Raw genomic sequence first — 16,655 nt, 5'->3', positions numbered from 1 at the left:
GAATCACTGTTTTGCTTGATGCATGCTTTTCATTATCACTATGGCCCATCATTACTTTCCTCTTATTATAGTCTGGGGGACATGCGAGACAGTTCAGAAGAGCTGTGGATGAGGGACAACACACACACACACACGCACACACACACACACACACAATCATTTCTTTCTTTTGGGGAGAAAAAATGTGCCCCACAGACATAATGTCTGTGTTTTCCTGCAATTAATTAATGGGTCCCCAGCTAGTTAGCAGTAGGCAGCACTTGTTTCACCGTGGCGACTGAGAGAGGGCGAAAGGGGTTGGAGCCAGACTCGCCTCGGTAGCTGCAGGCTTTGAGTTGTGAGCCACTGGATTTGGACTATTTTTAACGAAATCCTTTTATGGATAGATAAATCTGATTTTATGCAAGACGAGTCTCCTGGGTTTCAATTAACTGGGGGGTCACGCTGCAGATCTATCACAAAAAGAAAGAGGGAAGGGGAGAGAGAAGGAAGGGGAGAGAGGAAAAGATAGAAGAGAACGAGAAAAGGAAGAGGGAAGCCTTTAATTAATACGCTCTAATTAAACATTTGTGAAGTGCATTATCTGCACTGTTTTATTTTTTTTTCATCATGACGCACAGCAATTGTCTGCTTGCCCCCTAATAAAAGTTGTTTTGTGGTTACATCATGGTCGTTAATAATGCACAAGGCGCTTTGGAGAGCCTTTTAACTGCAGTTTGTCTTTCCACAATTGAGGATTCAGAGAAAACTTGTAATTGGGAATGTTTCTCGCCCTTCAACATGGAGTCCTCTGGGCTCCTCTTGAAAACATTTAACTGACTGCAAAGATTTGGTGACGGGGAGGGGCGGGATGGCACACTTCTACAGGAGACTCCGGAAACTAATTTGATTCCTAAAACATGCGAGATGACAGCTTCCCGCTGCACGGCGGAGGTAGATTTGACTTTGAATCATGACACACTGTTTAATCACGGGCCACGAGGCACGGCAAGTCGTTAGACCTGAGGAGAGTCACATAAAGAGTGTCAAGCATGCGGGGCGAGAGACAGGGAGAGGGCGAGAAAATCCATAACAGATTAAACAGTGTTTGGTCAAAACACACAGCATGATATGTGCGTCTATCACCTCACCGCTGCCTCTGTCTCATTGCGATGCATATTTCTTCCCAGCCAGCCCGCGCTCTCGTTGTTAAACTACCCACAGGGCACTTCTTAATGTGAAGTTGATCTCAGGTTGTAGTCGCTTACACATGCACACACACACACACACACACACACACACACACACACACTCCACCCCCGTTGCTGCCATGACATTTCTCTCCCCATTCAACTCCCGGTGTGTGCAGCAGTCACAAAGCGTGTTGCGTCCATCTTTTTCGTACTGTGAAGGGGTGATTCGGTTCATCAAAGTGAACACTGACTGGCTGAAAGGCTGATTAAGCAGGCGGGTTGAGGAGCATCAGTGACAGATTCCTCTTTCACTACCTTTAGTTATCTGAGGACACAATCGTGGCTGTCAGTCATGATGTTTCAGTCCCTTTTTACAACATCAAATAATGAAGAAAAAACATATAAATTTTATCAGAAGAACCACCTAAAATGATAGAAACCATCTTTGGGAAAAACGTATTTTACAAGTACTTTTTTGGTTTGGCTCATATCCTGTTTGCTAACATGAAAGGGGAGGGGCCTATGAGCCGTACTGCAGCCAGCCACTAGGGGGCATCCAGATGTTTTGGCCTCAGCTTCCATCTTGCGCTGATAGTGAAAGTTCTACAGTTCTCTGGTGGCAAGATAAGGTGCTGAAAATATTCAAAATATAACGTACACTTAAACACATATTGATATTTTTAGGCAGGCTTTATTTTAGACAGCAGGTTAAGGCTTTTCTTCTTCTCTGCCAGGTGACACACTATTTCACTCACAACCCCACTTCAGAAAAAGCTGAACTATCCCTTTTATCCCCCATTTAATCCTCCATTTCTCTGTGGTGGCCTTACCTCCCCTCCCCTCTTGCCTCACTCTCCTACGCTCAGCTTGTCATCTCTGGTTCCAAGGCGCTCTAATTGGTGGCAGTGCAGAGGTGCTAGCAGGGTGCTATCAGGGTCTGCACTGAGCATGCCCAAAGAGCCCACCTAACTAATTAGAGATACAACCTTGATGAGTGCTCCTTCTCTCTCTCATTCTTTCTCTCTCTCTCTCTCTCCCTCACACACACACACACACTCTCTCTCTCTCTCTCTCTCTCTCTCTCTCTTTCTCTCTCTCTCTTTAAGCATGTGTGTCTGGGCTCAGAAATTACTTAATATGATATATTAACATATTTCTGGCAGGAACGGCAGGAGGAGGCTGCTCGTTGGAGACAAATTATCCAAATTAATTTCTAATTTAAAATCCTATGCCTTTTATTATACGTAAGCTGTGGGCGCCCTTGGTACCAGGGACACAGCAGACAGAGAGCAGTGAGAGAGGAGTGAAGTCAAGGATGGAAGGATGGAAGGAGGATAAAGAGGATGCTTTAATAACATAGGCCGCTTTTTGCCCACAAACCAAATGAATAAACGGAGGGGGGATATGAAGACACAGGAAGGATTTAACTGTACATGGCCGGCTGAACTCAGCCCAGCTTAATTCAGCCATGAGAGAACATCCCCAGAGAGGAAGAAGAGAAGGAGGAAAATGAAAACGGGCCCAAAAGTTTGAGGCATACTTAAATCTTCTCTTTGCCCTAATTAGTGGCCTCACATTCCCACTAAGCCTGAGAGGGTGGAGAAGCCAGCAGCCATGACCGTGGGTCAGTCTTTGAGAAATTGTTATGAATATGGGCACAATAACCCCGGGTGCTCATGGGAAATGTACACCCTGAAGCATGTCCAAGTGGAATCGTACTGGAGGTCTTCAGAAGCTCAAAATGACCAATTAGGCCGTCTCATTTTGACCAGAGATAATTCAGAAATCGGTCAACAACTTCTGCGCACAATTTATGCCTATTACTGAGGATTAGCTGGAGCTTTTCAAGGGCTTAGCAGCTACACACAGTCAACGCATTCATTGAAATGTAGGCATGAATTGTAATTAGCGCACCAAAGGAATCCTTAGACATGAGACATGTTATACATGTAAAAACATCTGTGTGTTATTGTGTAACACGCAGGTCAACAGGCACATGTTATACTCAGATTTTCATAAAACAAACCTCATGCCTGGAAATCAAGTTAAAATGGAAAATGACTGAGCCGTCATGCCTCCACTGAGGGTATTATTAAGCACTGTGATATATTATTGTGAGTCTGCCTCCTTCACTGTTACATAAGTGCCAGTGTGCATTTGTTTTCCAGCATGACTCTCAAATTAGAGATGAAACAGGAGCTCTGGATGATGAGGTGCCGTCTCAAGCTCTGCCATTCGACATCAAAATGGTTTACCCACTTTAGTGCAGAGCACATTTTAACAGGGTAACATGACGGAGGAGGCCGTGTCGTGACTGACGAGACCCAATCAGGTAACAAATGTGAGTGCGTGGCTCATCCAGACTAAAACACAAGCCCAGAGCTTTGAGACCGAAACGGCGTCAAGTCCAAATGCTTTAAAACAAACGTATGCTCATGTGGACGTAGCCTGAGTGTTTCCTGCTCTGTGTGTCACACTTTCTGAAAGCCAACCGTGAACAAATTTTCCCCACCTTAAAGAAGAAGTTTCTTTGCTTTTTGCTTTGCTGTACAGTGAAACCAGCGCTGCTGTAGCGGTTCCATCTGAACGTAAACAGCGAGTGCATATTCATTATACTCCTTGTTAAGCTATTATCCACTGACGCACTGGACTTGTAGCTGCCTGTTTAATCACCAATCTACCCCTCAGCCTACAGCTTGTTTCAGTTAATATCAAATAATAGCACAACTCACCGTGTAATGAACAAACACCCTCCTCCCTACACACACACACACACACACACACACACACACACACACACAGCCTCACTGCTGCCCCCTCCAAAAATGGCGCTGCAGCATGGCCGACACGAACGTGTGTCTTCTATTTCGACTCTTTGGGGGACGAAGAGGTTTGTGGCGCTTGTGTTTCAGTGGGGTTTTTGTTGCTGCAACTGTGGGTGCTGCGTTGGCTCGGGGAGAGGCACAGCGCTGTAATTAAGGACAGAGGGAGGAGGATGTTCGTTAGATGTAGTGTCCTCATTAGTGTAACTTCCACCCGGAGGTGGTGCTGAGCAACGAACACCTAATGAGACGCATATTGTAATGAAAGCAGGGAACCCACGACCGCCCAGATACAGTCGAGGGCTCTCAAACTGGGGTGTGAGCAAAGACTCCGGATACATAATGCATAGATTTTCTGTTCTGTAGGGTATATAATTTGTATTGTATTGAAGGAGCTGGGAGAAGATGACGTCTTTCTGACAACATTTAAATATACTTCCAGATCAGGTCACATGACGATCTGAATGAGGTGAGAGGCTATTCTACTTCATCACTTTTTGCTTTTTTCACTCCACCGTGTTCATTTAGACCTCAGATGATAAGCACTGCATTCGTATGCCAGGCTACAAATCACTGTTACATACTGTAAGCAGCCAGCCAGCCATGCAGACACTGTAGGGGCTCACCTGCCCTGTGGCTAAAGACGACTGTAGCTACTGTATCCTGCACTGACACACACTCACACACATAGACGAAATGTCTCACAGCGTGCATCTTGCCACAAGTACCGAACAGGTAATCTCACTTAATCATCTCAGAGGTCACCGCAAAGCGAGGTGGGGCGATAATTGCTGTGCTGAGCAGCAAAAAGTGAAGGATTGCAGGGTGCAGGAATGAACAGAAGAAAGAGAGAGAGGATGAGAGACCAGAGCAGAGACGGAGAGAAAGGGGGAGGTGTGTGTTTGTGTGTGTGTGTGTGTGAGTGTGTGTGTGTGAGTGCTAGAGGGCAAAGAGTACAAGGACAGCTGTCAGCCCTGATGTTTAGACAGGAAATACACGCAGCTATTGAAAGTGGTTTTTGTTTATTATTTTGATTTTTTTTTTATTGAACATGTAAAGCAACATTTGATCATCCAACCAGCAGTCTGTTGTTTTATTTTTGTTTAAACTGCAAGTAAACCCCAGTTAAAAATGCATAAAGAGCTAATGTGTCACACCAGGTATGTGATTAAGATTGAAAGAAGATGCAACAAGAGGGCAGAGTGATGTGGCCCCTGGGGGCCTCAAAGGGGCCAGCCTCCCTCGGCCTGAGACAGCCGACCAGACAGGTACGCTGTGAGATGATTTAAGGTGATAATAACTTCCACTTTGGCGGATGCATGAAGCCTCTCCTGTGGCTGCTGATGCTTAATGAATGAAACATTAGTAAACACTACTAAAAACATGATTAGAGAGCCCCCCCGCCGACAGCAGGCAAGGGGAGGGGGGAGGCACCGCCACCACACACACACACACACACACACACACACACACACCAACACACCCACCACCCTCCCCTCCTTCTTGTCCAATTCTTTTATTCCCACTTATCACTTTTGAATAAAAGATGAAAGAGAGGAAAGGCTGTGTGTGTGTGTGTGTGTGTGTGTGTGTGTGTGTGTGTGTGTGTGTGATTCCATGTGTCATCTTAGCCACCAGGCCAAATGATATGATATGAATGATGTGTGCACAGCAAGGTGTGTCGCCTGGAGATACACACACACGCCATGCAAAGTGACTTTAAACAGGCATCGAGGTGAAGCTCCACGTGTTGGACGAAGAGACGAGGACTCACTGGAACAGATGTGTTACACACACAAGACTGGAGGAGTGTAACCTGCACTCAGGTCCATCAAAGACAGAAGAAGAGCGAAACGTAGTGGAGTCTGGAGGTGAAAGGCTGGGACGCTCTCCATGGAAACACGCTGACTGCTTCGAGTTGAAAATATTCGAGCTTTTCAGAAAGGTGTTGGGGCTTCATCGCTGCTGCTCTTCCTCACGCTTGAGATGTTTTGTGCAGGAGAATCTTGATTTGTAAAGATGTCAGATAAATGTTGTGAAGTAAAAAGTATTTCCCTCTGACATGCAGTGGAGTGAAAGTGGAAAACCGCATGAAAAGAAAACACTCAAGCAGGCTGCAAGTACTTGAACTTTACTGTGTCACAGCTCTGCGTACTCCAATACACAAACACACAGTCGCCTGAACGCCTCCTCTGCACAGACACACAAACACAGAGGGACACGTCCACAGAAGACCAAACTATAAACTGCAGCCCAGCTCAATGTGCAACAAGGTCGGCAGAAACAGCAGTTTACCGTCACCAAGGGGAAACGCCAGAGTGATATCGCTGGCTAACAACACTAAATAGGACAACAGCAAGTCAAAGGGGACACAACCAGAGGAAGTGCTCACTCACCTATTTCTAATCACGGACGTGTCTTTGGCAGAGATGGAGGGACACACAAGGACGCACAAACAGGCCAGGCCTATCTTTGACTCTGGGAGGGACGGTAAAAACAAACAAGGGCAGAGAGGAGAGAGGCTGTGCAAGAGTTTGGTCCGCGAGGAGTGGAAGCAGAAGCAAGAAACAACATTTGTTCTCGTCATGTGAGGGTTAGGGTGAGCAGAGGATCATGTTTTGTCTTAAAATACCCAAAATGTTCTCAGCTAAGCTTGTCAGAAACCAACACTCCAGACTCACAAGGTACCCTTTAGCATCTGTGTGCAACGTGCAAAGCCTTCCTGCCAAAAAGCCTTCTTAACACACGCGCTACGTGAAAGTGCACTTTTACTTAAGTTTAGGAACAAAAACTACTTGGTGGGGTTTAGGGAAAGATCCGCGATGTGTGTTTGGTTTCACGTGGGACACAAACTCCTCCGCCCCCCTTTAGGCCTCACCACATTGTTCAGATGCTCTCGTCGTCTGATGTTGTGATGTTTGTGCATGTGTTTGCATTGGAGACATCTCATCAAGACGCAGAAGGGGCTCGTGTCACGGTCATGTGACGAAACAGAGGGATCTGACGCCCTGGGGATGGGATCTGGTTCAAGTATCTGATCTTGTTGCCAGACAAGAGCGCTGGAAAATGTCTCATTTGGTTTTAATGCCACCACTGTCCTCTGCTCCTCCTGATGAGAAATCAGCTCATGTAATCTGAGCTGATCACACATAAAAATGTTGACATGATTTATATAAAACATAAAAACGTCATGCGTCTGTGCTGTGCAGAAAAGCACAACGCCAGCTTTTTAATCTGGCGACCGGGCGCCCGAGTGTCTGTGCGCTAATATGATGCCGACGTGTGCCTAATACGAGATTATTTATGTGTTTAACTTCTCACAGAAAATGTCAAGGAGACTTTTTTGGTTATGCAGACGTAAGATTGATGAGGAAGTCTCAAGTTAAGCTGAATTAGCATCAAATCCATTAATAACATCAAAGATGAAGGATAAATTTCCACTGAACGTTGATGGTTAGCATAATGTTCGTATGTATAACACAGTGTGACTTCAGAGGCAAATTAAGTTCACTGGGCTAAATTATGCCAGGCTGAATTTACCCATTTATATGACTCTTTTTATGGCTGATTCAAAGCCGCCTGGCTAATCAACGCTCTATTACAAAGCTTCTCCATGGTGGCAGTTTGATTGGCTTCAATTTACATAATGGTGGAACGCTGAGAAAGTGAGGCCTCAACTGCTTTCCATTTCTCTGCCGAGCCGATTAGATAGGTTTATGGATTTGAAACATGTGCGAGGCATTGATTTTATTTATTTCATTATTCATTCACTGGTCTATTGCACCCGGGAACGAGCGGGTTGTAGGCCTGTGACAATCATGAGGGGAACATTTCTCCCGTCCTGGACTGCGCTTAGTGCCGGAATCCAATTTGTGTTTGGAATGAGAAAAGCGTTTCATCCGCAGGTGTGGACCTCTGAAAGTGACAGACACACACATGCACGCACACATTCACACACGCACACGCATCTACGTGGGCAACTTGTTACACCTGTGTTATTTGTGCATTTAAATGACTAATCCTGCACCAAAACCGACGAGGACTACCATTTCAGAAGGGCTGTTTGTTTCTCACATTTCACCTGTTGTCTCTTATTTTTATTCATATGCTGGGTTTGCTTTAATTTATCTGCATTGAAGGTGATTGATTATAATCTGCCGTAAGCCGCTGAGATGCAGCTGGAGTCAAAGCAACCAGAGCCACCAGAGCCTCAGCAGTCTATTGACTTAAAGTCCTGCTGCTATCATGACAATAAAACAATATTGTTCCCAGTGCACCTACGCTAACAACAACAACAACAACAAAAAATCACATTAAGGGTTTAAATTATATCTAGTATTGACTTTACACAATTATTTGTGTAAAGTCAAATAAGAAATCAAATGATAGAGAGTTCTGAAGAGTTCTTAGCGGTGAGAGAGCACACGGAGCTGTCTCACAGGTGGAGCCACACCTGCACACTGTAACAGCTTTTCAGGTGCACAGTGAGGGAAGATGTGGAGCTTCTACACCAGCTGCTGCTGCTGCTGCTGCTGCTGTGTGTACTGTGAAGCAGCAAAGAAAAGTGGGTTAGAAGGATAATATTTCAACAACACAGTGGTTTGAACATAAAGTAAAGTGTGTGTGTGTGTGTGTGTGTGTGTGTGTGTGTGTGTGTGTAGCTGCCAGAGGCACCCCAGCAGGACTCTCTGCAGTCAAATGATTTCACATTCCCTTTTCTCCTTGGCTGCCTGTGCTGCCATTTACAAAGAGCACCAACAGAGGACGGTCACACGTTCCTTTAACACACACACGCACACACACACACACACAGAGTCAAACACAGGAAATACACACAGACACAGTAGTCTTTGATTGTATTGTTAGAAGCCTTGTGGCAATCAGTCCAGTTTCATGAATAAACAAATGTCAATAAGCCACGTCCAGACACAAAGTAACAGCAGAAATGCTAACTTTTATCATAATTACAAATCACCTGTCAAAAGTCGTGGTCGTTGGCTCCCTTATCCAACTCGGGCACAAAGAGTGTGAGCCTTTAAAACGTGGTAACACCTTCAGCTGTTTGTTTAAAGTGTTTAATCTCTTTCATTAGGATCTCTGCGTTTCAGCAGCGCTCACACACACACACACACACACACACACACACACATAACACAGCGCCTCTCCTTTGGTGTCTGTCTCATGAACAGGCCCGAAAGTCAAGTGGTGGAGGATATTAGCCCAGGAGAAGAAGAAGAAGAAGAAGAAGAAGAAGAAGAAGAAGAAGAAGAAGAAGAAGAGCAAGAAGATCAAAATCATCAGAGCAGCAGCAAAGCTGGGGGCACAGAGCCCCGACGTGCCTCCCCCTTTCTCCCTCTCACTCTTCCTCCTCTCATCTGACGCCACATGAAGCCTGGCGCAGGTAACTGCACTTTTTAATGATGCCATTTGCCTAATGCCTTCTTGTGGTTGTCAATCCATCTCACATTATCCCTCTTCTTGCCTGTCTTGCTGCATCACCCGCACCCCTCGACTCCGGCACACCAAAGAGCCTCGCCTGAAACGTTGCTGCAGCGGCCCATTAGGAGCATCCTCCAGACTAATTGGTGGGAGACGCCATGTAGACGGGGAGGAAACAACAACAAGCAACAACAAAAAACAGGGGAGAAGAGGACAGTGATGGGCATATCTTTTATCCTGCCTCTTCCCAAACTTCCCCTTTCTGCTGATCCGGGAGGTTCCACCAGGGTACAAATTGGGATGAGGGAGGGAGTCGAAGCAGAAAACCTGTTAAGCCTTAAGTTGACAGCTCAGGTTCAAGCTCTCTTTCTCTGTGGTTCTCGCCTTCTCTCAGTCTATCTGTCCTTGTCAATCTCAGTGCCGTCACACATTTCATCTTAACCTAACTAACTACCTGTTTTGGACTCTACCTCCATTTCTTCCTCATCACATCCCTCCAAGGTGTCTGCTCTCCAACATATCGTCTTTCGCCTCATATCTCTTTTACCTGACGCAGCGTTTAAACAAGTCGGCTCGCAGCAGGGTCGATAATCATCATGGCAGACGTGGATCTTTCATTCCTGGACTACCTGGCAATGCGTGTAGTTATGACACATGTATCCAAATATTACCACGCAAGCATGTTTTGTGCAACGTTAGCATTGTTTTCATCTGTCAAAACGCAGGAACACAACCACCTGCCTGAAAGTCAAAGAGGAAGCAGGTGCATGGAGAGAGCGTACGAGTCTGATCTCACACCTGAATGAGCACGTTTGCAAACTTACAGCCATGAAAAACCAACTTATCTGATTTCTCCTATTCTCAAACCCCAAACCTGCACATGTACACACAGAACCTTTGTTTCTGCCATACACAGACTCACAACGGGTGTGTGCAGTCGTACATACGCACCCACAAACACACACACACATCTCCAGCACACATATCCTAACAGAGGCTTTTATGACAGGGCAGGGTGACATGAAGTCCGCTGGATGAATAGTTTGATAGCCCCAGGCGGCGAGGGGAAAGGATAGGCCGTAAATAGGATTGAAGTTTAAATGGAATAATGCGGCCTGGAAAAGAGCCGGGGCCCGGAGTGGGGCCAAACCCAGAGGTAACATAGAGGTGACGAGTTCGCCTGGAGAGCGACTGAAGCAATAATAAGACTTTTTTTTTTTTTTTTGGATTGCTGGAAGTGAGAAGAAGGAGGTGTTTTAGACAAAGTTAGAGTGCGGCTCAGTGGCACAGTCAGGAGTGCAGATGAGGAATGTTGCTTTCATGACAGCAAACAACTACATTTAACTGCTTCATTCACAACCCCCACATTTTCATGCCTTCACACCAGCGATGGCTGGAGGCCCTTATGTCTTCAAGTTGTCCATGTGTCCGTCCCGTTCTCGTGAACGTGAAATCTCAGATGCACAAACGTCCATCTGGACTCAGATGAAGCGATTAGATTTTGGTGGTCAAAGGTCAATCGAGAATTCCCGCACTAATTATGACAAAATTTCCCCACAGTGTCTAGCAGGATAAAATGATGAAGTGATGACATTTGTCCAACAGGTCAAAGGTCAGCTTCACTGTGACATCATATTGTTTTCTGTCCATTATTCTGCAGCAGAACTCAGGGACAGAAGGGCAGATTATGATCTCTTTTCACATTTGCTCAGATGCTAAACTGGTTACCTGAATCCTTTGTGTCCACCTTGAAAGCTCTTTATCAGTCACTTCATGCATTATATGAGCCTGCACAGAGGTGGATGGCAACTGCGAATCGACTGACATGCAACCAGCAGGCAGTAATTCTTATATCTTACTGTATAGGGATGACTTTACTGTAGCTGACATAGATGGGAAGAGAAGCAGACAAAGAAAAATAATTATAGCATGTTTTGAAAGAGGAAGGAAAGGTTGTCCTTTGGAACTGATGAGTGGACAGCCTGGTGTGATCCCAGTATGGGGGTGATCCCAGTAGGCCCACATTAAGAACAGAGCACTGCCTTCGTTACGAGTCATTACACAGCCTTAAAGCTGATGGCATGAGCAGAGAGAAGATTAATAAGTACCCAACAAGAAGGCCATTTGCAGGATGTTTGTGCAACGTTTGCGTGCACTGTGCTGCATACTTGACCAAACAATCAGCCGAATATCACCTAACTGCACTGATTGTGCTATGGGCTTCTTTTTGCATCGTATGGATGGATGGATATTTGAAAAGCATAAGAAAAGTATGAATCATGGGTGTAGTGAAGCCATATGTTTGCTATAAACTACAAACATGGACATTTGTATGTAAACCCACTAATCCTCTTCCCTCTGCTCTCTCTCTCCTCCTTACGTCGATAAATAGCAAGCATAAAAAAACACATTATGGCTGCTCCCCCAACAACTGCAGCTTGGGATAAGCTTCACAGTAAATTAGCTACAATTAGCGCTGCAGCAGACATTGACAAGACCGGCCCCCGAATGCTATTAAATGCCCACCCAATCATATCTGAGTTAGTGCAGTCCACTGGATCATTTCTCAAATCAATGATCTCAGTAAGTGCTTGGTAAAAAGGCCTCCCATGCCTGATCAGCTGGATGTGGACAATTAGATTGGAGTTAGGGGACAGCCTTGATTAGCACTTCGCTCCAGGCCGATGCAAGTCATTTATTATGCAAGGCTGCACCGCACCACCTTAGAATACAGTGACAGCAGCAACTTAAACTTCACATGCGGGTTAAACGTGTTTTATTAAGTCATTCATTCACAGAGGAACTTCCACTGTTTCATACCATTTTCTCCCCTTCAGACATTCGTTTACAGTTTATTTTGTCAACTTGTACTGTAGCTATTGTTCTTGAGTGTTTATGGTGGAGGTGCCAGAAAAATATTTCCAAAAATGTGAAAACGTGGTCGTATAACTCATGTTTTTCAGTGTAGCGCCGTGCATTCAGGTTCAAGCCTGCGCTGTGCTCACTCACCCAGTGCCACCCACTGCTACCAGGTAATAGTTCTGGTGCCCAAGCAGCATCAGCCAGTCCTCACCTCCATGAAATTAAGCACAAAACATTAATAGAGGCAGATTAGGTCTTAAAACCAGACTAATGTAGCATGAAATGTTGTGGCTATGCTCTAGTGATCAGAAGCTCAGAGGAGTGACCTATTTTATAGCGACTGCATCCGAAGTCTCTTGGCTCCTGATGCCACACACACACACACACACACACACACACACACACACACACACAGAGGAATGAACAGTACACACACACACAAACACAGACACGTATTCACATGTTTCCCTACTTTTTTCTTTGGTGAGTGGCCACAGTATGAGTGTGTTAACAGCCTTCAAAGTGTCCATATTCAGGACAGTTCAGGCTTCCTCATTGTTCATGTCATTGTGCCAAAGTTTTCAAACATTTCACATGGCCACGGTCACATCACGCTGTGCCTGTGCTGTGCCGTGCTGCTTGCTGTGTTACTAAACGACTGGAAAAGACGGCGTTAAGGTAAATCGACTCAGGGAATAGACTGTCTGCTTCATATGTAAGAACTGATGGTGAACTCAATTGGAAAAGACTCTGAATGCTCTAAAGGGAAACAGTTAGACTGGAAAAGGTCAGGGGTTATTGATTTAGATATTTTTATTTGTCAAGTGGATGTTTACTGTGTTTCACTTGTCTGCCCCGCAAAGGCAAACCAAACAAAGACAGATAGGCAGCGAAGCAGCCAACAACAGTGTCGGATGCTGCTGTTTATGCTCCCCTTCACGCACACACCAAACACACACACACACACACACCCTTAGCTGTAGACAGCAGGGCCCTGTCTCCAATCGCGGCGGAGCATGGATCTGCAGCGTGGTGAGAGCAAACGATTTGAGGCATATGTCAAGTCCTTGTGGATTCAAAACAAAGCACTGTCAAGAACGCTCTGCCTTGGCCGGGCAGCCTGCTCCCCGCTCCGCTGTGCTCCACATGCGGCGGGCGATACAATCCTCCAAGTCCAAGACGAAAGCCATCATCGTCCTTTCACATCGTTCTGTGCTTTGCCCCTGCAGACTCCGTGTGTGCTGCCCCCATCTGAGCGGCTGCCGCGGATTTGCCTGCGAGGCTCGAGAGGGGGCCACGACACCCAGGAGACTGAGTCCATTCACATTACCCACTGTGGGAGAAGCTGCAGGGACGGGAGGGAGGGGAGGGGAGGACAGGGAGGACAGGGAGGACAAGGAGGAACAAAATAAAGTGTGTGTGTTTGTGTGTGAAGGAAGGGCTTAAAGGGCTCACCGAGGAACAGAGACTGTGAAAGGTGACACGCTTCTCTTTGCTGAGGTGTAGATGATTGAATGACTACAGTCTCATGTCAGGATCCCAAATATTAATCTGCAGCACCTCTAAAATCACTGTTTTACTAACTGTTTTATTAAATGTTTTATGTCTTGTTTGTTCAGCCCTTACCTGAAGTGTTAAAATAACCACACAGAGTTGTGTTGGGTTGTGTTTCTTTTCTAAGCTAAGCTAGTTGGCTGCTTCATGTTCACCACATAGTCTAGAGAATAAACTGCACTCTCTAAATCTGCACACTACGGCTTCTAGCTTCAACTTTACACACATTATAATATACGTCGGGTTAAAAAGTGCCGCTTGTTCTGTTTCACACCTCATCTGTTTAAATAGTTTTAAAATAAGATGAAGTATTCATTATCATAATCATATAATGTGGAAAACATAACATAGAGGGAATAAAAAATGCAATTTATGGTGCAATTAGTGGCTACCAAAAATATTATGGATTTAGAGATGTGGGCCCCACTAATGGCATTTTCCCTGTTTGGATCATAATGACAGTGGGCTGCTTAAATTAAAGAACCCTCTGATAAAAGGGAATTAAACAATCTTTAATTGCAGTATCATAATAGTCTTAAACGTCTAATTCAATTATCAACACAAGTGGTGAAAAAAAAGAAAAAAAAAGGGGTGTGCAGACGGGAAAGAAATCTTATTGAACGTGCAGTGCCATGTCAAATGAGTCTCTCCATTAGCCAGAGTCGGGAAACATTTCCAGGCCTGCCCCTGCTGGAAAACAAACAAACAAACAAAATGGTAAAAAGAGCCTCTTTTTGTCCTGTCCTGCTTCAGGGCAGTGTTAGACTCTACAGTTTGCCTTGTATGTAATTTGCTAACCTCAATAATCATAATCCAACATACGCAAGTGAGCAGTTTTTCTTTGAGAAGCCGAAAATATCAGCCCAAAATTATTTCCCTTATGAATACAGATTCATCCATGTGTATTTTATCTGTCACTCCATTTCCACAGAAATTTTCCTATTCTATTATCAAAACTATGACAGACAGCATGCATTAGGAGGGAGGCGCGAAGGACACGTGACATGTAAATATGAAGAATTTCAAGGAAACAAAAAGACGCAATAAATCCCATTCGTCCTTACTTCTACTCCTCCCTTTAAAGTATTTACATCATAACAAGTGGCTAAATGTAAGAAAAAAAGCCTGAAAGAAGAAAAAAAATATTCAAGGATACTGATACGGCCATTCCTCATTTCCCTCTTTCCCCCAAAACATGATGGATGGTTTTTCTTCACACCCCACAGGGAGACGTATAATGGAGTTAAAACAGGGGCTGTTGAGAGCCATATAGAGCTCTTCTCAAGACCCTAGAAAATGACTCTCATAATCCTTCACAGCAGGCAGGAAGGATCCACTCGGTATGGACGTGTCGCTCCCTGAACCCCAATATGGCCGCCCAGACTTTCCCTGTTTATTTATCAGTCTGCAGTTTCCAGCAGACTAATAAATGAGCTTCAGATAGTCATGATGTCGGGCACATGCCTGCACACAGAAGCAGGCGTTTCGTCCGCCGTCCACACCCACTTCACACACACACACACACACACGCACACACACACACACACACACACACACACAGCCTAACCACGCTGCTAATGGAATTCTTCTTCCTTGGTCTTTAGTATGTAAAACTGATATGATTTATGACCACAGACGCGGTGCAGGCTCACACATGGTGGTGGTGATGGTGGCAATGCGCTACGCCCGGTTCACAGCAGAGTCAAGCCAAGGCCCCGGCTAACGACTCCTCGCCGAGCAAATGATGATAAACACCAGCTCTACTTCCACCAGTGAGTGTGCATTACCTAATGATGTTCAATGGCAGTGGTGAGCGGTAAAGACAACAAATATATTATAACAATGCATCCTAAATGGGCATCCCTAAGGAAACCCATCTGAATTGTAAATTCAGGCGCAGGCCTCATTTTTCATATGCGGCAAGGGTAAAATTCCAAACAACTGTGTACTTAATGTGCAGTGTTTTTGCATTTTTACATCTTTATAAGCACTTACTGGGGCGTGTATGTATTTATTTATATGAAATGTGCTGCACTTACCCGTTGTCAGGAATGGACTAGGTTTAGATTGATGTTTTTATGCAGCAGCACGCCACGGGTCAAACTTCTAACAGTGTGCAGCCACAATGTGTGAGAGAGGCAGAAGAATTAGAATGTGATGAACAAATCTTACTCAGGCTGTACAACTGTCTTCCATTTAGGAATTCACTCATTCAAGGCCTCAGATTGGAGCAATAGCTTCTTCTGTTCTTATTTTCAGCGTTTAGCTTAAGTTTTGTCAAGGCTTTCCAATTCAGCAGTCGACGGTTTTTGGTATGAATCCACCTTCTTAGAATGAAAAGTTTAGTCTGGATCCATTACAGATTATTTTGGGGATTTTAAGACAATTGTGCACTCAGGTGGCCACAAAGAGCCTTTATATACAGTAGTTAGCCGGAACCAGAGAGGATCTTTAGCCTCAGTATGAAAGAATAGCTGGCATCAGGTCCATTACTTAGAAATCAAGCTGCCTCTGAGAGACACAAATTGCAGGGGACAGCAGGCAAAGCAGCGAATGAATGTTGGCCAGACTTAAAATGATTGTGAGATGGATACCTGGCAGCTGCTTTGGTGCCGAGACAGGTAGAGTCTGTTGGACGGAAAGGGGTGGGAAGGTGGGGAGACGAAAAACAAGCGTCCAGAAAGTGGAACATGATCTGATAAGCCTGGAAAAGACTCGGGCCTGGTGACATCTGTGCCAAGGGCCTTTCAGCGGCTCCAATTTAAAGTGCCTGGACCAGCAGGTCTCCTGGGACAGCTGGAATGGA

This window comes from Scatophagus argus, chromosome 18, assembly GCF_020382885.2.
Source record: "Scatophagus argus isolate fScaArg1 chromosome 18, fScaArg1.pri, whole genome shotgun sequence".
Classification (NCBI taxonomy): domain Eukaryota; kingdom Metazoa; phylum Chordata; class Actinopteri; family Scatophagidae; genus Scatophagus; species Scatophagus argus.
Note: the sequence above shows the minus strand (reverse complement) of the source record.